The sequence below is a fragment of the Polistes canadensis genome, unplaced genomic scaffold (assembly GCF_001313835.1).
Source record: "Polistes canadensis isolate GaletaPanama2010 unplaced genomic scaffold, ASM131383v1 scaffold_41, whole genome shotgun sequence".
Taxonomy (NCBI): Eukaryota; Metazoa; Arthropoda; class Insecta; order Hymenoptera; family Vespidae; genus Polistes; species Polistes canadensis.
Window position 1 is genome coordinate 334,283 of NW_014569588.1, and position 26,328 is coordinate 360,610.

The 26,328-nt window shown below is 36.5% G+C and overlaps 1 long non-coding RNA gene across 1 annotated transcript in view; it reads right to left on the reverse strand.

Annotated features, from left to right (window-relative positions):
* Positions 1–8,570, reverse strand: part of LOC106784883 — a 29,327-nt gene extending 20,757 nt beyond the window's left edge. The window contains exon 1 of the long non-coding RNA XR_001381459.1: positions 8,490–8,570. This is a non-coding gene — a long non-coding RNA (uncharacterized LOC106784883). The remainder of the gene's footprint in view (positions 1–8,489) is intronic.
* Between the last annotated feature and the right edge of the window lie 17,758 nt (positions 8,571–26,328).

Genomic DNA, 26,328 nt, shown 5'->3' on the forward strand with positions numbered 1-26,328 from the left:
AATCCGGACTAAAACATGAAGAGTCGCGAAGGGAGAACGAAAACCGCGCATCTGCGTATGCCCATACTAGAAAGAGAGAAAGAGAAAGAGAAAAATAAAAAGAGGAGAGGGTAGTGAAAGGAAGGGGCAGGAGAGGAATAGATTGCAGAAGACTCGATGAAAAAGGGGGAAACGAGTTACGCTGTCTTTCTCTCAAAAAAGTGGAAATTTTGCGAAAGCAGAACGAGGGAATGTAGAATGGGATTCGATATGTACCCTTATTATGCTTTCCACACATGCTAGTGGAAAAGAGAAAAAAAGAGAGAAAGAAAGAATCGATATCTCGAATCCTTTTATCGAAAACATATCACGCGAAGATCATAATTTATCTCTTCATGCTACAATTTGAATCGTTATAAACGAATCTCTTTTATTATTTATCTTTTCGTTTAATTTCTATTGAAAAATTATATGTTGCAAAGCAGAAAAGTATACACGCTCATTATAAAAAAAATATTAATAAGTATTCGTATATTATCGACAGACATTTCGTAAAGAGAAGAAATATACTTATACCTTTAAGGTGTTATACATCGAAGATACATACAATACTTTATGATAAAATTTTAGTAAAGGTTTTAACGTGCAAAAGCGTTAATCCATAAACTATTATAATAACGCGTAGTACGTTATCCAGCAGCCAATCAAGTATCCGAGCAAGCCTCGAACTGAGTTTATGTGCCATAAAATAGGAATTGCTGCCAAGTCAGAGTTTCCCTCTGATATACAAGTATATACGAAAAGGGGGAAATAAGGAATGAGGGAATAAGGGGGAAAGAGGGGAATAAGTTTGCTATAAGTGTTTCTAACGTTTTTCTGTGTGCCAAAACCAAGCCGCAATTTATTTGCGATCGAACTGCCAAAGTGCAACAATACGAATCTAACGTCATTCGAGAGTAAAAGTTGTTTTTAACGACGAGTCGTTTTTTTTTTTAATTTACTATATATAGAATTGAATAAACAATTATCCTTTGTCTCTATTCAATCAAATAAGTTCCTCGTAGTGTCAACCCCTTTCTAAAATGCAATTCTGATTTCAGCCAATGACGACATAGCGGGATTGATGCTCGAATGGCAGTGTTGTGACAGGAGCAAGAATTGACCCCTCTTTCAATGAACGAAAGGGTGAATGAAGGAGGTCAGACGTGAGTTCTTCGAGGGACGGTGTTGTGTAAGGGTTGAGATTGAACGATGGCGGTGTCGATTACAAAATGGCGGTACATATAGCTTATCCAATTGAAGCTGAAATCTCTCTTTCTCTCTAATTGTAAGCTATACCATATACAATTGGAAGGATAGTATTTAATAATCGATTGAAGAAAAGGAAATAAATTGTCGATGAAAGGAGATAAAATTTTGTAATGCGTTTGATATTCCTCATAAGATTCTTTCCGTTTCCTGTCTTTTTCCGTTGTAGCGACACCCTCGCTTGGTCTTAAGAGCAAGAAAAATAGAAAGAGAGGTAGAAAAAGGGACAAGAGGAGGCTCTCTTTATTTTGCGACATGAATATTCTTAGAGGACTCGTAACTTGTTTCCTGTCATTTGAGAATCTATACGTTGGTCCGTTGGTGGCATAGCGCATAAATTTTCATAAAAACGAAAAAAACTAAGATGCAGTCTACCGCACATAATTCAACGGAAACGTCCAACGGTGTGAGATAGGTGCGAACCAGGACCGCCTAATGAGACCCACCGGACTGTTTAGAATTCTTGATCTCGTCTCTTCCTAAGGAAATCATATAACGCGATCTTTAGTAGCGTTCAACGACTTTTAACTCCGTCAGATATCCGTTATAACGGCATTTTCTTGATTCTGAGAGACGATTGTAAATTAACGCACGTACTATGAATCTAATGAAAATAACAAATTTTATTTTTTTCGATATATCCTCTCAAACTAAAAACTATAACAAAAATTATTACAACAAAAAGAAAGAATAATAAAAAAAATATATTAATCGAATTGCATGATCGAATAATTACGTTATAAAATTGGATGTTTATAACGAGAGAAAAATAAAGAAAGGAATTCTCACCTAAATCATAATTAGAGAAGACATACGATAGGAAATAAATGTTAGTGAGTAGAATGTAGAAAAGGACACGTAGGAACGTTAGAGATAGGTTTATCTGTTGCGGAGCAGAGAAGGGTGTTGCACGCACGATCTCTCTCCCACAGACCTTTCCGAAATCATTACCAACAATGGCGCTGGACAGACGGCCATTGAGCTTGGACAATGAGTAACGTTGGCAGCGGTAACTCCAGCCAACCCCAAACTTTTCTCTCGCTCTCATTCTCTCTTTCGTTTTCTCAGTGTCCTTATCCATCTATCTGTCTCCGTCCCTAAGTTCGTCCTCTCTCGGTTCGTCTCTTCCCGAAAGAAGAGGAGAGGGTGTGGAAGAGGGGTCGACCGTGTGCAGATTGCACAACCGTCCGTCGCCAGCTGGCCAACCCCTTGACCCCGACACAAGGTGGACGATCTAGTCGATCGTAAAGAGTCGTACTATGCGTAACCTGGCTCTACTCTTACCTCTTATGTTAGTCGTGGACATCGAAGAGGGTTAAAGAAGAAAAGGCCAGCCGTTACCTTTTCGTCTCTCTGCTGACCGACTGGACTACCTTCGAATTGAGACTGGAACGTGGGTAAAAAGTTGAAGCACGAACCGGTGCGTGAAACTTCGATGGGCAGGTATATAAATAGCTTTATTTTTATTTCACGTAGCTAATGCTTATGAAAAGGAAAGGTGATGCAAAAAATAATAATAATACGTCGGAGATAACTAGATACGAGGCAAAAAGGAAATTCATATTTAAATTTACATAAGGTGACAAGGTTAAAAAGAACGTTTGTAAGATGCAAAAGAAACAGAGATTAGAACATGAGTCGATTGTTCGGTAATATTTTTTACTAGAAAGAATACACGATTCTACCAAATGTACAAATTTATATAACTGAAACTCGTAAATATATAATATAAGAAATAGGAGTAACCTTATTAGAATTTTACATTTCTTGTGGAGTGTTTTTTAATAGAATAAAATACGTTAAAAACCTGGCTCGAGGCAAATGTACATATCTTCAGGTGCATAAAAGGTACTCTAGAGGAAGAAACGGATGGTACACAATCCGTGATAATGGTGGGCGGTCGACGAGTGCCGAGTAGCGGAAGTGGAGCAGCTGTACTCTGCTACACTTTTCCACATTCTAAAGTTCCAGCATTAGATATCCCCGACGTTCTACCGTTCTCCTATCGTCTTTTTCCCTCTCTCTCGCTCTGTCTCTTTTTACTTCTTTAGAAGAAGCTTCTTATCAGGCTACCTCGAAAAAAAGTTTTCACGCCGCGAGGAAGGAAGTAACATTGTGTTCGTTTCAAATTCATATAAATCCGTAATACATATTAAATAATGTACAATATATACGAAAGAATTTTTTTTAAATATTTGTATGCAAGTATGCGTCCAGTTTTATCGCTTAAATAAAAATCAAATCAATACATGTATGTAATAAAATTCTGACGAACTCTTCTTTATTCTTCTCTATCCAACAACATTCGTAGAATAAAATTATATTTGATTTTTATTTTAAACTGCTATCGATCCAATCATCCGATCAAACGTTTGTTTAAGAAATTACACTATCTTAGCATTCGAAAAAACTAGCATAAAAAGAAAATTTTTATTTGACGCAATATTCAAGAACGAGCGTATGGGTTGAAAAAAAATGAACGAAACATGTAATCGTTAGAAGCCTACGCTACTTTTTAAATAATAGTATAAAAAAGATATGATGTAAATTTCATTAAAATCGGTTGAATATTTTTCGAGATATATAGTTTCTGCTAGTTCGAAAAAAGGCGTTCCACAGAACGGCTTATACCTCTTTAATTTTTTTTTATTTTTAAATAAATTTATATAAATATATATATATTCATCAATGTATTTAGTGATAATAAAATAAAATTTGTATACTTGAAAAGTTGCGTCAAACAACAATGTCTTTTTTTGCTAGATTTTCCGAGCGCCAAGGATATGTAACCCCTTAAAAATCTTTTCTGCAGAATTTCGAACCTCGCCGATAGCTTTACTGCTTCCACGTGGCTCGCTATAATTCTTCCTTTCTTCTTTTTCTTTCGACAGGAGTTTTTTACGGGCCCCCATAAGAGAGCTCTTTCCGGTGATACCTGAGCGCGTGCGAGGCGCGTTTCGGGTCTTCCAATCTTTCAAGTTTTTTTCTTTTATTTTTAGGATTCTCACAGCTACCTGGGATCGTCTAGTCGGAAAAACGAATTAATATATCGTGTAATGGATTAAACCAGGACCTACCCTACGACAATCGAACAACGTATGGCACAACCCTCTCTTTTTCTATCGGCATCAAACCGATGTGTTTATACCTGCTTTCTTTCTCTCCGCGGGTGCACGAAGCACTTGGGTATAATCGACATGTAACCACCGTACACGAGTCAGAATGTTTAGGTTAAATATCTATCGTCGTACTATTGTACGAGAGGATCGATAGGGTTGTACCCCCTAAGAATTTATCCCCTTCCGATTTTTTTTCCGAAAGGATAATTGGAAAGCGATATGTTCTTCCACTCGATGAAAATTTATGTGTATTTTATAAACTCCTGACCATAAATACTCCATAAATAAAAGAGTCTTGAATATGACAAAGTGGAGTTTGATCCATATCACCAGTAACTTATTTAACAGATACATGATACAATATTCAATCATTTTGATGTTACTTAACCCATTGTTAGGTGTTGATTACTTTCAATGAAAGTAATCCGTGTGGATGGCACGAGCTTGCCAATTGTGATCGTTGAGAATGGAATACTTTTTTACTAATGTAAACTATTATAATATGTTTTTTGATTGAATAAAAGAAAAAAAGAAAAAAATCTTAAGCGCGGGGGAAGTCGAAACAATTGATAAGCGAATATATGCCTCGTTAGTACACACAGATAGCTTTCGCTCAACGCATATATATAACAAATATTTTTTCTAAAAAATATACATTAAGAATATATAAATTTTTATAGAAAAGGAAAATTAAAACAAAAAAATTGATATTATCTCCAATATATAAATTACATATCTATTCAAAATGATCTTTAAACAAATGAATAATAAAGATAGCCTAACTATAATATAAATGCATTTAAAAGATCAGAGCGGAAAACAAACACCTGTAATATTTTCAGGCATTTTACTCATGCATATACGAATAATACATTTTCATAAAGTATATGCAATTATGTTATTAAACGTTGAGAAATAATAAAAAAAAAATAGAAAGAAAAGATCACGCCTAATACAGTTGGACGCTCAACATTTGTACACTTCGTGGTGGGTAGTAGAATCCCACGAAGAATACTCAGGTCAGATCCACCTGCAAGAGTAGGGTCACAACCCTTCTGTCGTAGATCATAGGTCTTTCCTTTTTCTATCTTTCAAATATATCTATATATATATATATATATATATATGTGTGTATATATACATGATGCACCTGATGCACATAGTAACACGCATTTCTACTGATCTGAGGGTCGAACTCTTTTGAGAGGGTTAAAAAGGGTGAGAGACCCAAAATGATTGGTTCGAGGTAACCCTTCTTCCACAATTCATGTCCGTGTAAATTCGCAGGTATAACTCAAACACATACAAACGTACACAGACATGCACATATACAAGAATGCAGACTGAGCCCTCGTACATGCAGGCGCCATCGGTAAACAACCCTTTCGAGGTCGAGGCATTATGTCGTTAAACGTTCAATACCGAACGAGGGAAAAAAGCGGTTCTTCGCATAACAGGTTGGGATCCGTGTCCTTTGCAATTCCTTTCACGAGACTGCGCAACACCACAACATAATTTTATTTTTTTTTTAATTTACCTCCACCCTTTTTCGCATGAAGAATTTTTAACTTTTTTATTCGTTTACGAATGTCTTTTTCAAACAATGTATCATATAATTTAGACATAATACCGCGCTTATTATAAAATAATAATTAGTATACATATTTCTCGCATTGTTCATATCGATTTATAGATCGTTAAGAAATTGTAGCATTTGTTAAAAAAATAGAAAATTTAGTAATTGGAAGCGGTCTGTTTTTAAAATCAAAGCCAACCAGACTGAAAAATCGAAATTTGCTAAAAGCCAATAATTATCGACGCTTATTATGATGATCGTCGTCGGTTCTCTTGTAACCGGAAGTAGGATGGCGCCACGAGAAAAAGGGATGAAAGGCTATGGGATACATGGACTCGATAATTAGCCGGTACCGAGTAATGAGAGGTCGCTTCTCGTTTCCTTTTTCTGTAGTCTCGAGACGGGCGTGTCACGAGCAACCGTTGAGAAAAGAGAAAGAGAAAGAGAAAGAGAAAGGTTAGTAGTATAGATATATAGAAATAGAAGAAGATGGAAGGCTAAAGGTACCATAAGCCCTTCAGAAAAGAAGGGAAAGGGAGAAAACGTCCAACAGCTGAATAAGATTCTTGGAAAGCATTCTCCGAATAAGTTTTACCATCACGGTGGTCCCGAATCGATTTCTTCGATGAAACCGGCATTCCGCGCGAATGCATAGTCTTAAAGGTTGTTACTTTTGATGAAGAATGCACGTATTCGGCCATCGATAGGTGATCTTTCGATGAATCAATTTTTAGCGTGTAAATATTAAATGTGTTTATAGCTTTATTCTGGAGGTAAAAATGTTCATGTTTGAAAACCCTTACTTACCAAAGGTTCGCTATACCAAAGGGCAACACAAGATTTATAGCCAAATGTTTATATACGAAAAGGAAGAAAATTAATATCAAAAAACATTCTCGAACGAAAGCTAATCTTATCTCTCTTTCTATTTTGTAATTAGCGCTATAATAGTTAATTAAGTAGATACTTAAAGCTAGTTAATTAGAAACACGTCAAAAGACTAATCTGTAAAAACATCGAAGACCTTCATCGATATTGTAGACTTGGAATTGTAAGAAGAAGAAAGTAGGCTATAAAAGATGATAGAAAAAGAAAAGGAAAGTAGGTGGGTGTAAAAGTTGAGAAAAGAGGGTGGAAAAAACCACACAAGTGTCGGAAAGTTCTTTCCCGGGCGCGTAATCTCGTTCGGGAAGCTTTCTAACTTCAAAGTCCGACGCGTAAGCCTTCTCCGAGCATGGAACGATCTCTTGCAAATAAAACTATCGAGAAAGAAACGCGAACCTCCTTCGATACTACGACTTCCTTGTTTTCACCTCGAGGGGCCGATTGATTTATAAAGAATTTCTTCTTTCCAAACTACTTACTTGTTTCCTCGGGTCAATAAACAAATTGTGTTAAGATTAGAAAAAGATACCATTTCAAAATTGGTTAACCGTTAGTTATCATTAGTTAACGTCAATCAATCTGACTAATATCATTCACGATCGTTGCGATATGTAAGTAATATTAGAAAACTCGTTGGAAACTCATAAAAACTTGAAATTTCGATAAAAGCAATCATTAAGATAGTCTTACTAACTAGGAGAAGAGTTCAAACGATTTCACTGATAAAAAGTCGAAATAACGATGTCGTATAGAAGTCGAAAGCAATTAACCTTTCGTGAGACTTCTTTGCGCATTTGCGAAGAAAAGTAAGGAAAGTTGCTTAAACGACTTGAAAAAAGCAACGTATCAAACGAGAACCAATTAATCTTTTGGTTTCTTAGAATCACGTAGAAAGCACCGCCGTAAAATTAGCTAACACCAAGCGGTATATCCTGTTCGATCTTTTTAAATGAATAGGATGATGGTGCAACTATATGATCTGCCACCTCGAAAGATTGTGAAGAAATGTTAGTTCCCAGTGGGATCTCGAGTTTCATGAGTTCTGTGTTTTTCTTCAAGATTTAATGTGAGGATTCATGCGCGATATACCTTTTGATCTGTACCGAAGATCATAGTTTACCTCAAAAAACTTCCTTTTTTTCATTTCGATTATGAAAACATTTGCATCGGATATAATGAAAATGTTCATCCATAAATTTATACAAATATTTCTCGTAATGACGATGTGTTAAAAATGAATAAAGGATCATTTACTCGGACGGTAGACACATGTATACTCCACCTGTTATAAAATAAAGTAAATAATTCTAAAATGACTTTAACAAAGTAATGAAAAGTCGGACCAGAGAAAAAGTATTACATATTTTTTCGAACAGTTATTTCTGTCGATCGCAAGAAAGTGACGACAGAAGATGTAATTCTGAAAGATGAATTTCCTCGTGGATGGAGCACAGTAGAGATTAACTCTTCCATCGCACGATGGAAACAAAGGAATCGTCGAAAGGTCTTAGGATGATGAAGGAAGATGAAAGGAAAGATGGAAAGACATAGCTCTCTTTCTCTCTTGATATCTATCTTTCTCATTCTATCTCTAACACCCAGCATACTCCAGGGATACCTACTTTATCCGTTTCTTCTGGAGAAGCAAAAGTTCGTACCCGGTTGGCAGAGATGCTTCGGCTATCGATCTTTCTCGCCCATCCGTGGTGAAGTCCCTCGCGAGGAATAATACGGATGTGTATCCCGCTTGATCCTCACGATATCCACCGGTCACGATTCTTCCTAAGAAAACTTTTATATCGAACGTTTTTCGTCGAAGGGGAAAAGAAGACGAGGAACTTTTTCGGCGCGCGAAACTTCAAAGAAACTTCTTTTACTTCGGATGATGTCGACGAGTTCATCGTTGAGATGGCAACATCAAATATTCTATGAATTCGGAGTCGGCTTTGTGTCAGAGTAAAGGCTCCTAGAAGGAAAACTCTCGCGGCAGATAAATTTTTGATTTCAAATGTTTCCGCATGTATCGCCATATCCATTCTTTTCTGTTTGACCTTAATGGTTTTTATTCTTTCATCGAATTATCCCAGACACGTTTGACCGCTCACCTTAGGGTATTATGGTTATCGTGATTTTCGAGACACTTTATAACAATAAAAAAATCAGAAAGATAAACCAATATATATTATATCTATATCTCGATGAAAGATATATAAATAATAATAAACAATAAATCAAAATTTAAACTTCTTCCTGGGTATCTACTGCGTACCATTTATTAGATAAGCATTTGATATGTGAAAAGTTATAAAAAAGAAAATCTGAACAATAAAATAATTATTTATACTAAAGATACAATATTACAATCGATAATATTATTGGACAATGTGCTCGTGGAAGTAACTGGAGCAATAATTTAGGAAAATGAGGTATACTTGGTCTATCTCGCTCATAGGGCGTCTCTCAAGGTTTACGAATAACCCCCTTCTACGATCACCCTATCGCTCGAACGACCAACCCTACCTCTCTTCCTTCCCGTTGCGTCGTACGGGGTGTGCACTGCACAACTGACCAATAAGCTACCCCTCGCTTATGTCCACGCAGAGAGACTATACGATCGATAGTTACAATGTATCTCGTGCGCAACTTTCCGCGTAGTTGTTCTCCCTCTGTTACAAACACTTTATGCAGTTCGCTTTGCACGAAGTGCATGGAAAATAATACGTTTTTAAAAGTTCTACCTTGGGCTCGCTTCGTACGGCGAAAAAACTCCAGAGAGAACGGAGAAAAAAAGAGAAAATATCCCATCAATCGTAACGCAAGTCTGTCGTCCGTTACTCGTAATATTTCCGATGTCCGACGTCCAACTAAATAATAAACAGACCGACATCGATATTCCGAGAACAGAAATTTACTTAACTTTCTTTCTTCGTTCAGACGTTTCGAAAATATTCTACAACAAACTTAAACATTTAATATAATGCTTTTACAAATTTAACATTTTTTCGTCTTCTCTCATCGAGAATCAATTTGATATGGTTACAAGTTATATTCAAAATATTATTAACGCGATTTCTCAAACATAAATTTACTTATCCTTTTTAAAATGCCAAAGACAAATATAATATTAATACGAACTTAATTACGAGTATTTCGAAAATATCTTTTCGTAACATTATAATACTTTCTAATTGCCCATTACAATGGGTCATGACTCGAAATGAAAGAAGTGACCAAAAACAATCGATAAGATTTTCTGAGATAATTAATATCCGTAGTGTATGAATATAACGCGCGAATAACGATGAAATGCTACGAAGGAAGATCATTGTGAGGGAAAAGAAAAGTTTAGCCATATTAAAAAGAGAGATTTTCAAAAGAAAACTCTCCGTGGATATAGATCCTCTTCTTTAGCCCAACATTCTTTTTCTAGTCAGAAATTTTTTAATAGAACATTTTCAAGTTATGCGAAAAATGCCAAGTTAGGAGAGTGTCTTTATCGTCTTGAAAGAAAGGTGAAAGAAGAAGAAGGAATAAAAAAAAAAAATAGAAAAGAAGAAATCTCTCTCTATCACTCACTCTCTCTCTCAAAAAAGAATCTCAATGAAGAATCGTCGTTAGCTGGATAGACCGTTAATCAGGGACAAGGAGCGACTGATTCAGGAATTTTTAATGGGCGATCCCCGTCGATGTTGCTCTGAAAGCAGAAGCGAAGCGTGTAGATGTAGAAAAGAAGAAGATACGAGAAGAAGAGAAGAAGCAGCTCGTCGTCGATTAATTTTGGAAGGACGACGTTTTGCAAAAAAAAAAAGCTCCTCCTTCCTCCGAAGACAATGCCTTGAGAAGTCGGAAGTTACAAAAGGGAGAAGCGAACAAAGGGTGCGAGAACGTTTCGAACAAAGAGCGAATAACGGAAGGTAGCAAAAACAGTGCGTTGTTAGCTGATGAAGGGCGCAACCGTTCAGCCAAGCACAAATGGACGTCCTTCTTACGCGAGAAAAATTAGCCTTAACTGTGCATCTCGAAATACGATTTCTTTAACGGTGATATTTAAGTTCTTGCGGTGTGTCGGAATGATCGATAAAGATAGAACTTTTTGCACGGCCGATTAAATCAAACTTGTCCTTTTTATTATCACGTAGAAACATCGATAAAAGCTTTGATTATTTTACTTTCGAAGATAAAAAAAAAAAAGATTAAGTTAATAAATGATAGTACATTTGAAAGAAACGATCAAACGAGTAAAAAGAAAGAATACAATTGTTCGCACTTTAGAAACGGAAACTTCCTAAAAACGAAGAAGAAAAGAGAAAAATAATATAGATAAAAAGAAAGTTATAAAGACGAAGGACGATGAAGGAGAATGGAGGGCACTCGCAGGCATATTTTTAGGGCGAGAATCCCTTTTTTTTCTTGAGCGATACCGGCGAAGACTGACGCCGTAATGAAAACATGAATACTTGAAGGTCCACCCACCTCCCATAATTATATCTTCACCCTGGGGTTAGGCTCAGAACACGATCGCGAAACTCTAGAAGAGAAAGTGGACGGAGATGGAGAAAAAGACAGTAGTAGAGGAAGGAAGGGAAAAAAGGGAAAAGTGGGAGGTGGAAAGAATCGAGGAGGTGGATAGGGGTGCCATTTCTGTCCCCTAAATAATTAATTCCGGCATCGCCGTCGGCTTAAATGCGACGAAGCTAGCTAGGGAGAAAAACTTCGATGTGCCAGGGATGTGTCTGGAGATTCGCTTTCGATTCTCTCGAGGCTCCCTAAGAAATCGATTACTTCGACTTTCCCAGAACGTTTTCCAAAATCGCCTTATTTATATTCTTTTCCTTGTACGTCATTATCATCATCATCATTATCATCAAAGGAAAAAATTGAGATAAATGTTTAATAATGATTTGAACAGCCTTAGTTATAAATATCTAATTAAATATCGCTTTTCGAAAGTACTCGATTGTACGGCAATGTTTAGTAACGACTTTAACCAAACAAAAACAGCGACGAAGACGTAGACGACGACGACGACAACGACGACACTCTTCCTTAGTAAAACAGCACCGAAGCGTAACCTCGAAATTAAATCCCTAATCTCGTTTTCTCTTTTTCGCGCTTGCGCAGACTCAACGAATCTCGCTAAACTCCCTACCTCTAGTCTCGCCCGCGCCAAAGATAAGACGGAGGATTAATGGATGAGGCATTAGGGCGCAATTTTATGGGGATTATTTTAAAGGCTTTCTCGAATCCACTGGCTCAGTTGCGATTATCTAGACATCATTAATCAAGCACCCGCTTTAAACTTCGTCCTCCGCGAGTCCTATGCAAGTACCAAAAACTTTCAAACCACCATTTACTCGATCCTACTGACTTTGAAGATTTAGAACTGTGTTCCTTTGCGATATCATCATAGGAAGGTGATATTAACTACGGGAAAGTAAAAAATAAAGACGCTAAGGATCTTTTTTAGGTGTATAAATTAATTCGGTGCCTTGGAATAAATGCTAAATTTGTTTTTTAAAGGCACCGAATTAATTTCTACAGCTAATAAATGTTATCAAATTAAAAAAAAGACTAATCTTCTTAATCAAATACATAATTACGAAAGCGTTGTGAAAAAATTGATTAGCATGGAAACAACTGCAAGACGTAGTGAGCTTGGAAGAAAGGGTAAAACGTACACGCCCCTTTCTCATTTCTAAACCAATGAAGAAACGAGGGCTTGTCCGGTATGCATAATTACATAAGAAGAGAAATTGGCAGGTGCTTACAAAGGGTTGGTAGAAAGTCGAGAAGATGGGATGGGCGCAACAAGAAGGGTTAAATGAATCACGGCGCTTTGATTGGTTGATGCTTCGGAAGGGTCGATGAGAGAAAAAGAGAGGGAAAATGCACGAAGAAAGGGTTCGTACAGAAATAATACAACCCGCCAGCGGCCATCTTGCAAACACTGTCTATTTCCTCCTTTTCAACGTAATCGGATTAAAATTTGCGTCGATCATTGATCCTTTATTTTTTTCCATCTTCTTTCACAATTCCGTTCACGTTAAGAACGCGCCATTCCCCTCCATCCCGTTTTCTTTCTTTCTTCGAAAGGAAACTTTATAAGGAAGCTAAAGATATATTAAAGACTTTCGTTAATGGAAAATATTAACAAAAGTAAGAAAAGCTTTCTCCCACCTCAGCGATTGAAAAACGCCTGCTGCACTTTAATCCATAAAACCTCTCTCCTGCCGCAAAAAAGTCATCTAATAAAGGACCCTTGAAATCCGTGTTGAAATCTAGAGAAAGAAAAAAGAAAAAAATATATCCGAGTGGCCGTGCACGCGTGTTGCATAAACATTATTAAGTTTGACCATCGAACCATGTCGGCATCTGTCCAATAGGGGATCGAAGAGAAGGAGACGATTTTTAAAATCCTTCAAGCCGATATAAGTTTGACAGTCTCGGGAATGTGCTTTATTGTACGATTTTTCTATTATTCTCTATGGCGCAAAACATACGCGTGCCGTCGAGATAAATTCCTATTGTATTTGACAAACACGATTCATCGAATTTTTTCTTCTTTTTTTTACAATCCGAACCAAGATTTCTCGACGATGGTAACAACTTTGAATTCAAAGGTATTCTATCGAATAAGTATAGGCCTAACGGTACTTTTTGTTTCTTCAACATCAATAATCGATACTCTTTCTCTTTCTATCTTGATAGAAATCATTTTGTTTCTTCTACGTCAGAATATCGAATGTAGTTCAAAGGAAAAGAAAAAAAAAATCATTTCTCGATCTCTAAATCCAGTTGTTACGCCACGATGAAACGTCATGTTACACAAAAGATCGTACAAGCTGTTACGAGCATCGAAGAAAATTATGCCAAGCTCTGATTGCGATGCAAAGACACGAAGATCTCCGAGATCGGAGATTCAGAACGCGTGGGCGATTTTAAATCCGGTACAATGATAGCTTTATTTCTAACACCTGCTTTACACTCATTGTTAGACAACAAAACAAATTGCGATATCTCTATCAACGAATTCGTTGATGCAACGTTTCTGGCGCGAGAATTATATAAAAGAAAGAAAAAAAAGAAGGAACAGAAAATGAAATAAATTTTTTATGATATGAAAACATACGAATCTTCCGAGCTTTTCACGAAGTAAGAAATCCACTGAAACACCGTATGCGTTAAGGTATCCTGGTTGGTATCATTTACGATCGAGCTGGCAATCATCTCTTTGCTGGTGAACAACAAAAGTGAAAAACCGCAAACCGCTGGAATCTCGTCTCCTTATTCGCGCTGGAGACTCGCGAGAGAAGAAGAGAGCTCCTCATCCAAGGAGAAAAGCGAGTTACTCGAGTGTCCTCTCAAAAGCGGCACATTTTCTCCTACTCTATTTTTCTCCTTGTCGCTCGGTTTTTATCTTTTTCTTGTCATTTAGCTCCGACTATGGAATAAGGAGTGTTAGCGAGAAGAAGAAGAGAGGATCGATCGAGAAGTTTCTGTTTTAGTCTCTTAAAGATTTTTCGTGAGTAAATCGTCGACATGATCCATGCGGCCACTTGACTCTTTCAAAAAAATGTTTAGTCCTGGTTTTTCGAAAAGTAGTGAAGAGTGGTCCGGCACGTTTGAAGTTTTTCGCGTCTAGACGTCGCGTCGTGTTGTCTTTTGGCGGATCTTAGTAATACGATCTATATATATATGTAAGTACATTTGAGGAAGGACCGTATGTTGAGAGAAGGAAGAAAAATCGGGGGAAGATGCAATAACCATTTCTAGTGTGTGCGACTCGTCCAGAGAGCCGCTTAGGTTTCTGCTTCCGGGAGCACGGACGCAATAAAATGATCCATTGGCACGAACAACGGTTGCCGTCGTGTCTTGGGACGGCCGGGAGAAAGGAAAGAAGGAGCAGCCTGTTGCTGGTCGCGTGGATCCTTCGCATGTGTGAAGCTTGTGTGCACCCCCGTCAGAAGAGGAGTCGGAGAGGCGGCAGGAGGTGGGGGAAGATGAAGGAACCTTAAAGCAGGACGAGTCGAAACGAAAGCGTAAGCCACATCGGAGGATGTTACCAAACGTGAATGCCTATCTTTTCGAATGGAATAAAAAACCTTTTTCCACTAGCACACCCTCTCTTTTACCTTATCACTCTTCTATATAATTCCTTTCCTCGTTAAGAGTACTTCCGAACGGTGTTCATTGCCAATAATAATAACACGTATAAACCTGACGTATCAGAGCTAAGCTCAATGCGAAAAGTTAAACAAGAAATTGTCTATGTGAATTCTCGTTAAACAAAAAGAAAAAGAATCTTTACGCGTGGGTTGAATGAAGGTAAACGTTGATATATACCAACATTAGATCTTTGCTTCCACTTCATGCGAATGTTAATCGCATCGTGTTAAAATAGTATTTTCTCGTAGTCCATAGAACGAAGTAGGAAGTCGTGTATTCGTGAGAATGCAAGGTGAACGCACCTCCTTCGAATGAATTATCCAGTTACCGATACTCGGCTTTGAATTACAAAAGCATAGAAGCGTGGAGCCTCCTTGTAGAATTCTTCGAGACCATTTGTCAGTGTCCATTAGAGACATGCCAAAAGGACATTTAACGCGACACAATGTTAAAGAGTTGTGTATTTGCAAAGTTAAATGAACCTTACGCCGTGGGCGACGATTGTGCAGCTGCGCGAGTATTCCGACTCTCTTCAGCTCTTTCTTTCTCTTTCCACCTCTTTCTATTATATACATCTTTTTCTCTCTTTCCCCTTCGTTCTCTGACTGTCGCGAGAAGAGGCACCACTTGAGGTGCGTCCATGCGAAAAACTATAAGAACGGAGGCACGACGTGGATGGAGAGAGGCGGTCTGACAAGGTATCCTTCTTTTCGAATATAAATAAAAGTTACTTTTGCGTCATGCATGAGTTAACTCACGTTACCTGACCACCTACGCGCTTCTGCCGTGAACTGAGCAGTGTCGTCGTCGTCGTTGTCGTCGTCATCTTGTCAAATGGAATGCGGCGATCCCTGTAATTTCATTGTCGCGAATCAAATACAACGAATTAATCATATCTTATCATTTCTAGTTTGCAACAAAAGTACGTTTCTCCCCTGTAACATAAAATAAAATAAAATAAAATAAAAGAAAATAAAAGCAAATATGATCAATATCTTTCGTTCTCTTAAATAATCGAAAAAAATAAGCGATGAACGGACTTGTCACATCATTCAATGCCTTACAAATAACAATTACAATGGCTTGGGAAAAGAGAAAAATCCCAAAGAAAGATCCCATAGAGCCTTCCAGCGGTTGTACGAGTCACGTAAAGCCACTCAAAAATCCAAATCGGCGAGAAATTAAATCAACCGTGTCGCTTTCGTCCGACGGTTCGCATTTTTCCGATGGAATTGTGACAATGAAACCGCGAGGTCCGACTGGAGGGTTGAAAAAAGAAAATAAAAAAAAAGAGAAAGGGTCGAAGAAGTGGATAAAAGGAAGAAGGAGAGGAGAAGGGGTAGGAATAGAGGGAGAAGGAAGAGAAAATGAAAGAAATAAAGATTTGAGGGTGGACCACACAAGCACATAGTTTATGAACCAGAGGCAACGACATTCATCATAGTTTGCCGATCGATTGAGCCATAAAATCCACGGCAAAACAATTACACCTTACTCGAAAACGTGCTATCTAGATCTAGACCGAAAGGTGTTATTAATTCCGACGGGTATGCATTCGAGAGAAGCATGCACCTGTCTTATAGTAACGACATATAAATCTAACCGAGTGTGCTCAGACTAATCATCATGGAGTCTTAATTTATAACATTAATTCTTCTCTGTAAAAAATAAAAGAAAGTAAAAAGAAACAGAAGAAAAAGAAATAGTTTAACTTTTATCATTTTTAGCTCTAACAACTGAATATACCATATCCAATACGATAAAGTACAAAAAGCACACATAAAGAAATGTTCTTATTGCGATATAAAAAGATCGATGAAAAAGAAATAAAGAAAAGAGAGAGAGAGAGAGAGAGAGAGAGAGAGAGAGAGAGAGAGAGAGAAAGAAAAAAATTCACAGACCGCTCTCATAGCCATTCGAAGGGATATCGATATATAGTCGAACGAGTTCGAGCTCTACGCAATACCTTCAATTATTTTTTCATTTTGATCGGAGAGCCGTCGATGCGAAAGAAGAAGTCGCATGGTGGTCGGTGGTAAAAAGTGACGAGATCGAAAGTCGTTTCTCGGAGGATGTGCGACGTCCATTATCGTCGATGTCGTATCGAACTCGTCCGCTTTACCAGGCTCACATTTTTTCAAACTGCTCGTCACTGTCATGGCCCATCGAGTTCTGCGTTCTTTCCCGAATCACTAGAGAACAAAAAAAAGAAGAATACACGTAAGTATATATCGTACGTTTTATATATATATATGTATATATCTATGTATTTAGATAGGTACGTAGGAAAATTTGAACGAGTCAATGACAAGGTGGGAACAAGAAAGGGACATTGGTGAAACGAGTCCGGACATATCTTTGGCCCTCGACCAAGGATCTCTTGCACTAATAAAAAGAATAAAATGAAATCAATGTCTGTTATTTTGACAAACGCTCTCAAAAGGGAGAATGCATGCGAAGACTCGACATTAACCTGACTTATACTTAAGAATAGAATCGTAAAATATCTTACTGGACGTTTTTAGATCGACAAAAAGTAAAAGGGAGAAACAGCCAAAGTTAAAGTTCGTTTCATGAACTGTCAAATGTATATACGTTGTCTTGTTTTTTATGTCTTCTTTTTTCTTACAACAAAGTTGATTTAACGGTCGTGTCGCATCACCAAAACTCGATTCTTATTCATTTCTATCTCTTTCAAGATTTTTCGATCTATCAAATTCGAATTTCGTAGAATTTCTGGCAATTATTATATATTTCAAATTTATTCTATATATGTATATATACGTCGTAAAACGCATAAGTGCTATTCAATGCAATTCTCTCTAGATGCAAGTACATACGTCTAATAATACTTCAAGCCGTAAGATAATCAGAGGAATAATACGAAACGGAAAGAATTTGTCCATCATCGTTAGGAAGCTCGACGTGCCATTAAAGTGTGGATAAGGCACGAGGTCATTGACGCGTATCGCTGTGGAATGTGATTTGTGAATGATTGCAATATCTTTCTAAATGGTTATATTCTTATCGAAGCAAGACAAATGACAATAACGTTAATATACAATTATAATTATTTCCGAAACAGATGAGAGAAAGTTAAGTGGTTCGAATTAATATGAATCACTTTAAAGCCTTATTTAGAAATATGTATTAGGAAAAAGAACATTTGAACGAATCTTTAAATTTAGATTTTAACGGAATTTTCCTTCTTTGCACGGCGGCAACTCTTTTCACTTTATTTCACAACCCCTCTCGTTGAAACGTATCGACGCCATTGCAGCTGCGCTGCAACGTCGCGCCTCTGACGAATTAGTTGCTCTGCTCCTATTCTCTTTTACCTCACCCTTCGGAAATATTGGTCAAACCTGCCCTACATGGAGGGAGAGATTGCGCGCTACGGGGGTGGAGGAGAGTGGTGAAGGGTGTACGAGATTCGAAAGGGCAAGCCCATCGTATGAGCCCAGAGTACGAGCCCAGCGTACAAGCCCGCCTCGAATTACTCACCAACCCCCCCTTTTACCATCCCGTTTTACCCGAAAATCCCAAAACGAGGGGATTTGTTCGTGTGTGCGGAAGGACAGCCGCGGATCACGTGGGGTCGACCAACTCTCTCTCTCTCTATCTCTCTCTCTTTCTCTATCTATCTCTCTCTCACCTCCTCTCTCTTCATCCTTCCACTCTTTCCTCCTCCCCTTTCCCTTTTTCTCCCTTACGTTCTCTCTCATCGCTTCGATAAACCCCCTTCGAAAGCGAATTTCTCTTATATATCGTCTACTTTCTACCTCATTTCTAGTCGCCCTTATTCGAAAATGAAAATACTAAAGAAAATAAATGAAACGATATACTTTCGCAGGTATATACACTTGCAAGCACTTATTTATTGCGAATGATTTGTACGAAAATGTTAGCGAAACCTTTGTACAAATCTACGATTGTAGATATATATTTGTACAAAAAATTGATCTTTACGATTAATGTATTATTATATTATTTGTTTCATATAGATTAGATAAAATACGTATCCAAGTATCATCGCAAAAGAAAAAAGAACGTTGAAGGAACTAAGAGATATGTGTGATCGGTCAGTTTTCCGGTTCCTTAAAGTCCTTCTTCGAAAGGACGGGACGGGTAGAGAATCACACGTCAAACGCAGAGATAGACGTTTTTGTAGGGCAAAAAATATCGTGCGAACGTCGGTCCGCCACCACCACCGCTACTACCGCCACCGCCAACAACGTTCTCGATAGGGTGTAAAAGTACGCGGTACTTCGATGAAAGGGGGTGAAGGGTGGCTCCGGGAATGTAGGGTGGTTTTCGGCCCGCCATTCAATTTATCGACGGATTGACAGCTCTGTTAGGCCCTTGTTACGCTAGAGCACGTTACCCATGAAAAAAAAAGACGAAGAGGTACGGTAAGATGAAGAGAGACAGAATATCTAATCATGATCTTTTCTCTCGTGCATACATTTTTCTTTAAAGATCTTATATTCAATGAATACGATTAAAGTACAATTTTCAAATCGACAAAAGCACATTTGAACATAAATATGGACTTGGAAAATTGATTTTGCGACAAGAAAATATCTTGATACTTATTAATAACATATTATATACGAGTAAACTCGTGTTTCTATATGTAAGAAACTTATGTAATTATTAAAATATAGAATTGTACAAAAATTATCGTTATAATATTATTTATTATTATATGATAGTGTTTACTTAAAATGTGATATAAATATTTTGAATTATTTATTATCCTAATTAAATTATTAATTAATTATATACGAAACACTGAAAATTAATCATTATGAAGCATATAATAGCTGGTTAACAATATTTTAACACACAAAAATGTTATACATATATGTAAATATAAATATCATTTAATATGAAATTTGATTAAAATCAATTTTCACTTTAGATCTCACTATTTTATATTACAAAATATATTTGCAAAAATGAATCGTTTGACGTTAAGGCGTATCCTAAAAACACAACTCGATTAGCAAACACGGTTTAAAATAGACGCAACTAGAATGAATGTCGTAAACACGAGATGAACGTTAATCGGACAGTGATACATCGCGAGTGATTCTTGTCTCCTAGAAGATGTCGTTCTTTCTTTATCCGCGATCGATCGATCGCGGATCCTCGACAAATAATCCTGAAAAACCGAAACGACGACGTGTCTTGCGCGTCCCTCGAGGATCGATTCTGCTTCGTTATTTATTAAAGGAGGTGACTGACCATCGGTCGATGCAAAAGCAGCCCCCTTCTAAGCCAGGAGTCCGGTCTCGATGAAATCCACCACGAATCACGTGCGATCTTTCCACGACCAGATGCGCTGACCGGCCACATAAGCGTCAAAGCATTTTTCCTACTTGCAATCGTTTCTCAACCCTCCTCCTATCTTCTTTCTTCTTTTTCTTCTCGATACCGACTTAAAGGTTCCTCCGTTTAATCGGAAATAGAAAACGAAAAGATTTCTTTCGTTCTAACGGACAACGAAAGAAGTAAGGGTGCCGTCTATCCTCTTAAGGCATAACACGTTACGTAAACTTGCAAAAAAGTCTTTTTATTGTTGATACTTCAAAAAAGATTACCTGAAAGATTCAACAGCCCGTACTAATTGTAAGATATCGAATCAATAAAATCGATATATTGTTCATAGTAAGATCGACAAAAAATTGTCTTTTTTATTTATAACTGTATTATCATTTTTCAGATAAGAAAATTAATTGTTTTAATTAAATTAATACAAGTTAAGCAAAAAATGTAATTCTATAGTCGAATAATACAATTAACGTACGATTATCGATCAAAATCGTCGAATTCGAAATTGACTGTTTTTTTTTATCGAATAAAAAGTAACGAAATAGGGGTAGAAGAAAAGGGTGAAAGAAAAAGAAAGGTTCTTCCTCTTTTTACAGCAGCTGGTGTGTCGGCCGCGTCTCAACTCTATTCGCACACCACATGTTCGACAGTGGGCGAACATCGAATTAATGCAGAAAAGGCAGGCTCTTTTGGTCCGGTGTATTATCTGTCTAGGCAATTAGCCCCCATTGATGTTCAATAATTAAACATTTATAACAAGCTTCGACATGACACGAACGCAAGCAAGATTTTAATCATTTTAAGAAAAATAAATGAAACTTAAATGTAAGTACAACAATTATTATATCATATTAATTATCACATTTTGGAAAATGTTTTTAAATATTATATAAAGACTTGAAGAAAGTAATTATTTTACTTGTAAACATTTATTGATAGAGTCATCGAATGAAAAATAAATACGGAATATATAACCATTAAGTCATTGAAATTTAATCTAAATACTTGTACTTTGTTTCTTTAAACACATTTATCTTTGCTTTGTTAACCATGTCAATTGGAAACTATGCAAATGTACATATTATAATGTTATTGTAATTTATCTTAGGTTTAGTGTAGGAATCATTTCTAAGAATAATATGAAATAAATTCAAAAAAAGAATTTGCCTGTTTTTTCTTACTAAAATTCGATTTGTAAGATTTTTTGACCATTCACAATGGCTACTGATCTTACAAATCGAAAGAACGTATAAAACGAATCTTTTGAAGAACCAGCTGTCGATTTCTTATGTGAAATTCGTGAAATCTTCAACGAAACGTATAGGAAAACTCATTTAGATTGGAAAAAATTCTGCGTTTGGATCACTATCTCTGAACAAACTGTCGATTGTACGACATAACGAAATCTCCTCCTTTCTATTTTTTTGTTGGAGTCTTTCTTATGAAAAAACAGGAGCAACCGTTATACCACCGAGAACGAATCAAGATATCGACTTAATCTTTGCAACGGTGCACCCTATGTAAAATGTTTTCGATTCCGAGTGGTCAGATTTTGGGGTAGATTTGGCCATCTTTGCGTACGTTATACACGGACATATCCCTGAAGAAATTCCGTTACGTTCATCGTTTTTTCATTTCTTTTTTCTTTTTCCTTAACAACAACTCTTATACAATATTAAATGTAATATAAATAAAGCCTGTAATAAAAATAATTTTTTTAAACGCGTTTCCGTTTACAAATTTAATTATCACGATAAAACCTAAACATTACTTTCACATGAAACATTGGATTAACAAGATTATCGGCAGCTGTCTTATTTATTTTTCCCTCCAAGCAAGAAGATATTTTCGGAAAAAGTCGAAACACTTCGAGTCTACTCTTCTTTGTGACGAGTTACTCGAATTGCCTGAGATTAGATGATGAAGAAGTCACTGCCTTAAATCACTCCCATACTCATTTTCAGCTTTGGTAGATATATAAATATATAAAAAATAAAATATTCCTCAGAGAAATGTTTTAAATTGAATCTAAGTGTTTTAATGAGAACTTGATTTATAACATTTTTTTATACTTTCTAATACGCTTTAAAAAAGATGTTTCTTTCAAAAAAAAAAAAAAAAGAATCGAATGTGCTCGATTTAGAAAAGTAAGGAAATAGAAGAAATCGTATTGTATAGCTTTTTTACTATAATAACATGTCGGAAGGGCAAGATATACTAACAGTGTTAGGTATGTGTAGAGCTACCACCCGAAGATCTTTTTTTTACTGCAACCTTGAAATGCTGTAAATTTGCTCTTGTTTTTAAAATGTTAACTTTCTGCTTTCTTTCCTTGGACATTTCGTTTTACTGTTACGTAATATCTCTTCCTGCAGAGAACTATATTTTAAAAAACAATCGAAACTTTCATTGTAAGCTACCTTACCTAATTTATCGTCAATAAAAGCTTAGTCGACTTTTTAGGAATTTTGAAACACTTCATTGTTTGATGAAAACCAGTTTCAAAAAAGTTGAAAAGACTTCCAGACAATAAAGAAAGTATCTCAAACTGTTAAAAATGTATTTAAACACGTAAAAAAAAGTGACCCAAAAAGAAACTATTCTTTCGGTGGCAAAATAGATCGTAAAAAACCTTTCTCCTATTCGTAGCTTTTCAATGAGGCAGGATTTACGAGAAAAGTATAAAAAAGTGTTTACATACCTGCTTCATTCTACAATAGCTATCAAAAAGAAAAAAACAAGTAAAATAACTAGAAAAGCAAAAATTAAACTTTTTGTGGCCTTGCAAAGTGAAAGATATATATATATAACTGTTATTCATTAATAAAAACAATTTACTTTTTCTCGTCATCTCATCTTCAGCATCCGTTTAGCAGATAAAAAGTTAAATTACTTCTTGAAAATTACATTTTTTTTATTTGGTGATTGTAAATATTTAAAATTAACACGATCAATCAAGTGAATAATTTAGAATGCAAATTAAACGTGACCAATGTTATTGGAAGTAAAATGCACATGCATATATATTTGCATACGCATTTAAAAAATTTCAACGTTATTTATCAATGATCTTAGTTTTGTCTCTGCAATATATAACAAATACCATACTTTACACTAGTTTTACGGACTAAGCCAATTTGACCTATTCCAAATGTTTTTGTTACATATATATAATATTTAAATATTACTTTTTAAAAATATATGTAATTGTACATTTTAATACATTTAGTTTGCTCAAGCTTATTTTATTGACGACTTTACTTAAGCATCCCAATTATTGTACAATATCGCAATTCCCAAACATTATAAAAAAAAAAACAGAGCAAGAGAGAGAAAGAGAGATAGAGAGAGAGAGAGAAAGGAAAAAGAAATAGGAAGATTTACTTATAGATAATTACAATGGAGGTCCAAGATCATTTCGATCAATCGAGCAAAATGTAATGACCCCAATGATGCTGCACATCTGTAAAAATAAATACCAACATTAGAATTTTCTAAACGTATCGTAATTTGTGATTTCTTACAAAACGATTTCATTCATCATCAGTTAAATGCGGTGTAACCTAAATTACCTATATAGTAAATAAAAAATTATAAAAAAAAAATATATATAAAAAGCTCGGTAAAATCGAAGAGGATCCTCCAAAAGATCTCATTTGTCGATTTGGACCTACTGAATACTGCTGGCTATCTCTGTTTTTTCCCTACTCCCTCTGTTTCTCTCTTTTTTCTTCTCATGCCCTATCTGCTCAGCAATCTACTCATCTTTATCCGTGGAGCGACGACAGGCGGCTGACAGGACGCGGAGAGCGTTTTGAAGCCATTCTCCCTCTCTCTCTCTCTCTCTCTCTCTCTCTCTCTCTCTCTCTGCTTCTTTTATCGTTGAGCGTACACACACATATGAATTTATCTCCTTTTCTCTTTCTTTCTTCAAAGCTAACGCGTGCGTAAGCGCGAACTCCTCACTGTACATCCCAAATTGCGCGCACGTGTGCGTGTCGATCAGAGCCGAAGCGAAAGGCATTCTTTTCCTTTTTTTTTCTTCTTCTCTCTCTTTCTCTATTTCCCTCTCTCTCTCCCTTTCGCTCTCTATATTTTTTGTATACACGGCAACGCGTATGTAGTGGTAGGAGAAAAAGTTTTTTAGCTGAGGCACGCGCTGCGCACGCTCGACTTCCAGCAGGTGAGGAAAAGAGAGAGAGAAAAATAAAGGTATGTTTATACGTGTGCACGTATATACGAGACGTACTTTTTAACCCCCATGAACAAATTTTACCGACGGTTTATTGTCGCATAGAGAAAGTAAAAGGAGGGCTGACCCGCTAGCTTCGAATTTTGACCAATTCAAAAACAGTGAACACTCTATGGAAAATAAAGGAGGATCATTGTGGGAGGCGTTATTTTTGTCGGAAGTTGTGAGCTTCCACCTCCACTAACTTACGACCCTACCACACCTACCGGTAGAAAATGCTCGGATTTCCGGAATGATGTCCAGTTTAAGAATCATCTCCTACAATTTCGTTAGTTTTACTAGAGCAGTCGAGTGATAGGCAGGTGTATTGACTCGGTGTTCCTTGGATCACTCTTCCTTTCGAGATAATATTAATCGTAATCTAAATATTGTCTTTCCTTCATTTCTTTTTTTTTTCTTTTTTTATTTAAATTTATTTTTTTTTTTTTTTATAAATATAATCACGTGAATAAGTGTTGACTGGTGCGCAAATAACTTCGTAACCTTATAGAAAAACTTTGTTTTCTTCTATGTGATTGGTGCGAATAAAACTGTGTATATGGTGCCACTTGGTGAAAAATTTTATATAAACAAGTTTTTTACTACGAGATTAATCGATATATAAAAATATTAGATGTTACTATTCAACGTTGCATCTATATTTCCAAAAAAAACCGTAAAAGTGTTTAGTGATTTTTATTTAATACGGACTTTTCCAATTATTTCTAATATATCAATTATAAAGTTTAAATTCAAGTAAAGTCTACTTGATAGTAATTAGAGTAATAATCAGTTAATCAATGTACGCTTGATCTTTGTTGTTAGTATGCTATATCAAGCAACAATTATCGTTGTTCAGAAAATCTTTGTCTGCATTGATGCATTTAGCGCCTGAACATTGACTTTGTTTCTATATATGAAAAGTTGATTAACAATAAGTCATAGAGGCTCGTTACTAGTGATTATCGTTACAATTGAATACCTACTATTGTTAAATCATTTGAATTATAATTGAGTTATAATTCCAATCATAATATTTATCGTGCACCGTATTTGTGTAAGTATGCACCAGTTATTTTTTGTAATTGAAATAATAATGTAAGACGTTTCCCCTTCTTAGATTTAGCATCCCTCGAATAGGGATAAAACGTGAGTCCGGTTCAGAGTTACTGAGAAACAAGCATAGTGCTTTTTCTTTACCTATACATATAAATACATATATACAGGTTTTATCTTTCTCTTCCCTTCGCAGGTTTCTCCGGTCACCTAAAATAGGCGTCTTTTTCTATTTGGTTAGTGTAAGAAAGAGGAGGAAATTTCTTGGTGCTCTTCTTTCCAACCCCCACCCCCCACTCGAAAAAGATCACGGTCGCAGGTTCTCTTCTCCCTTCGCCTTTAGCTTCGCCTAGTCACTTTCTCTCTCGCTCGCGCGTGGTTTTTCCCTCCCTTGCGATAGGAATCACCATCCCTCTCCATTTCACTCTCTCTTTCTCTATTGCGTAGAATCATGCTATATCCAGCTCGCTCAAAAAACATACTCCAGTCTCTTCGAAAGAGCCGCGCGCGCGCGCCGCTTGCGCAGCCTGGATTCTTGTTCCTAAGAGGGTGAAGAGGAAACGTGTGGGAAAGTGGGGGTAACCAAAAGTAGATCTAGTGGGGGAAATCAACCTAACGGGTGGGGATGTTTGAGTACTGCGAACGCAACTCGACTGTCATTTAGTATTGGG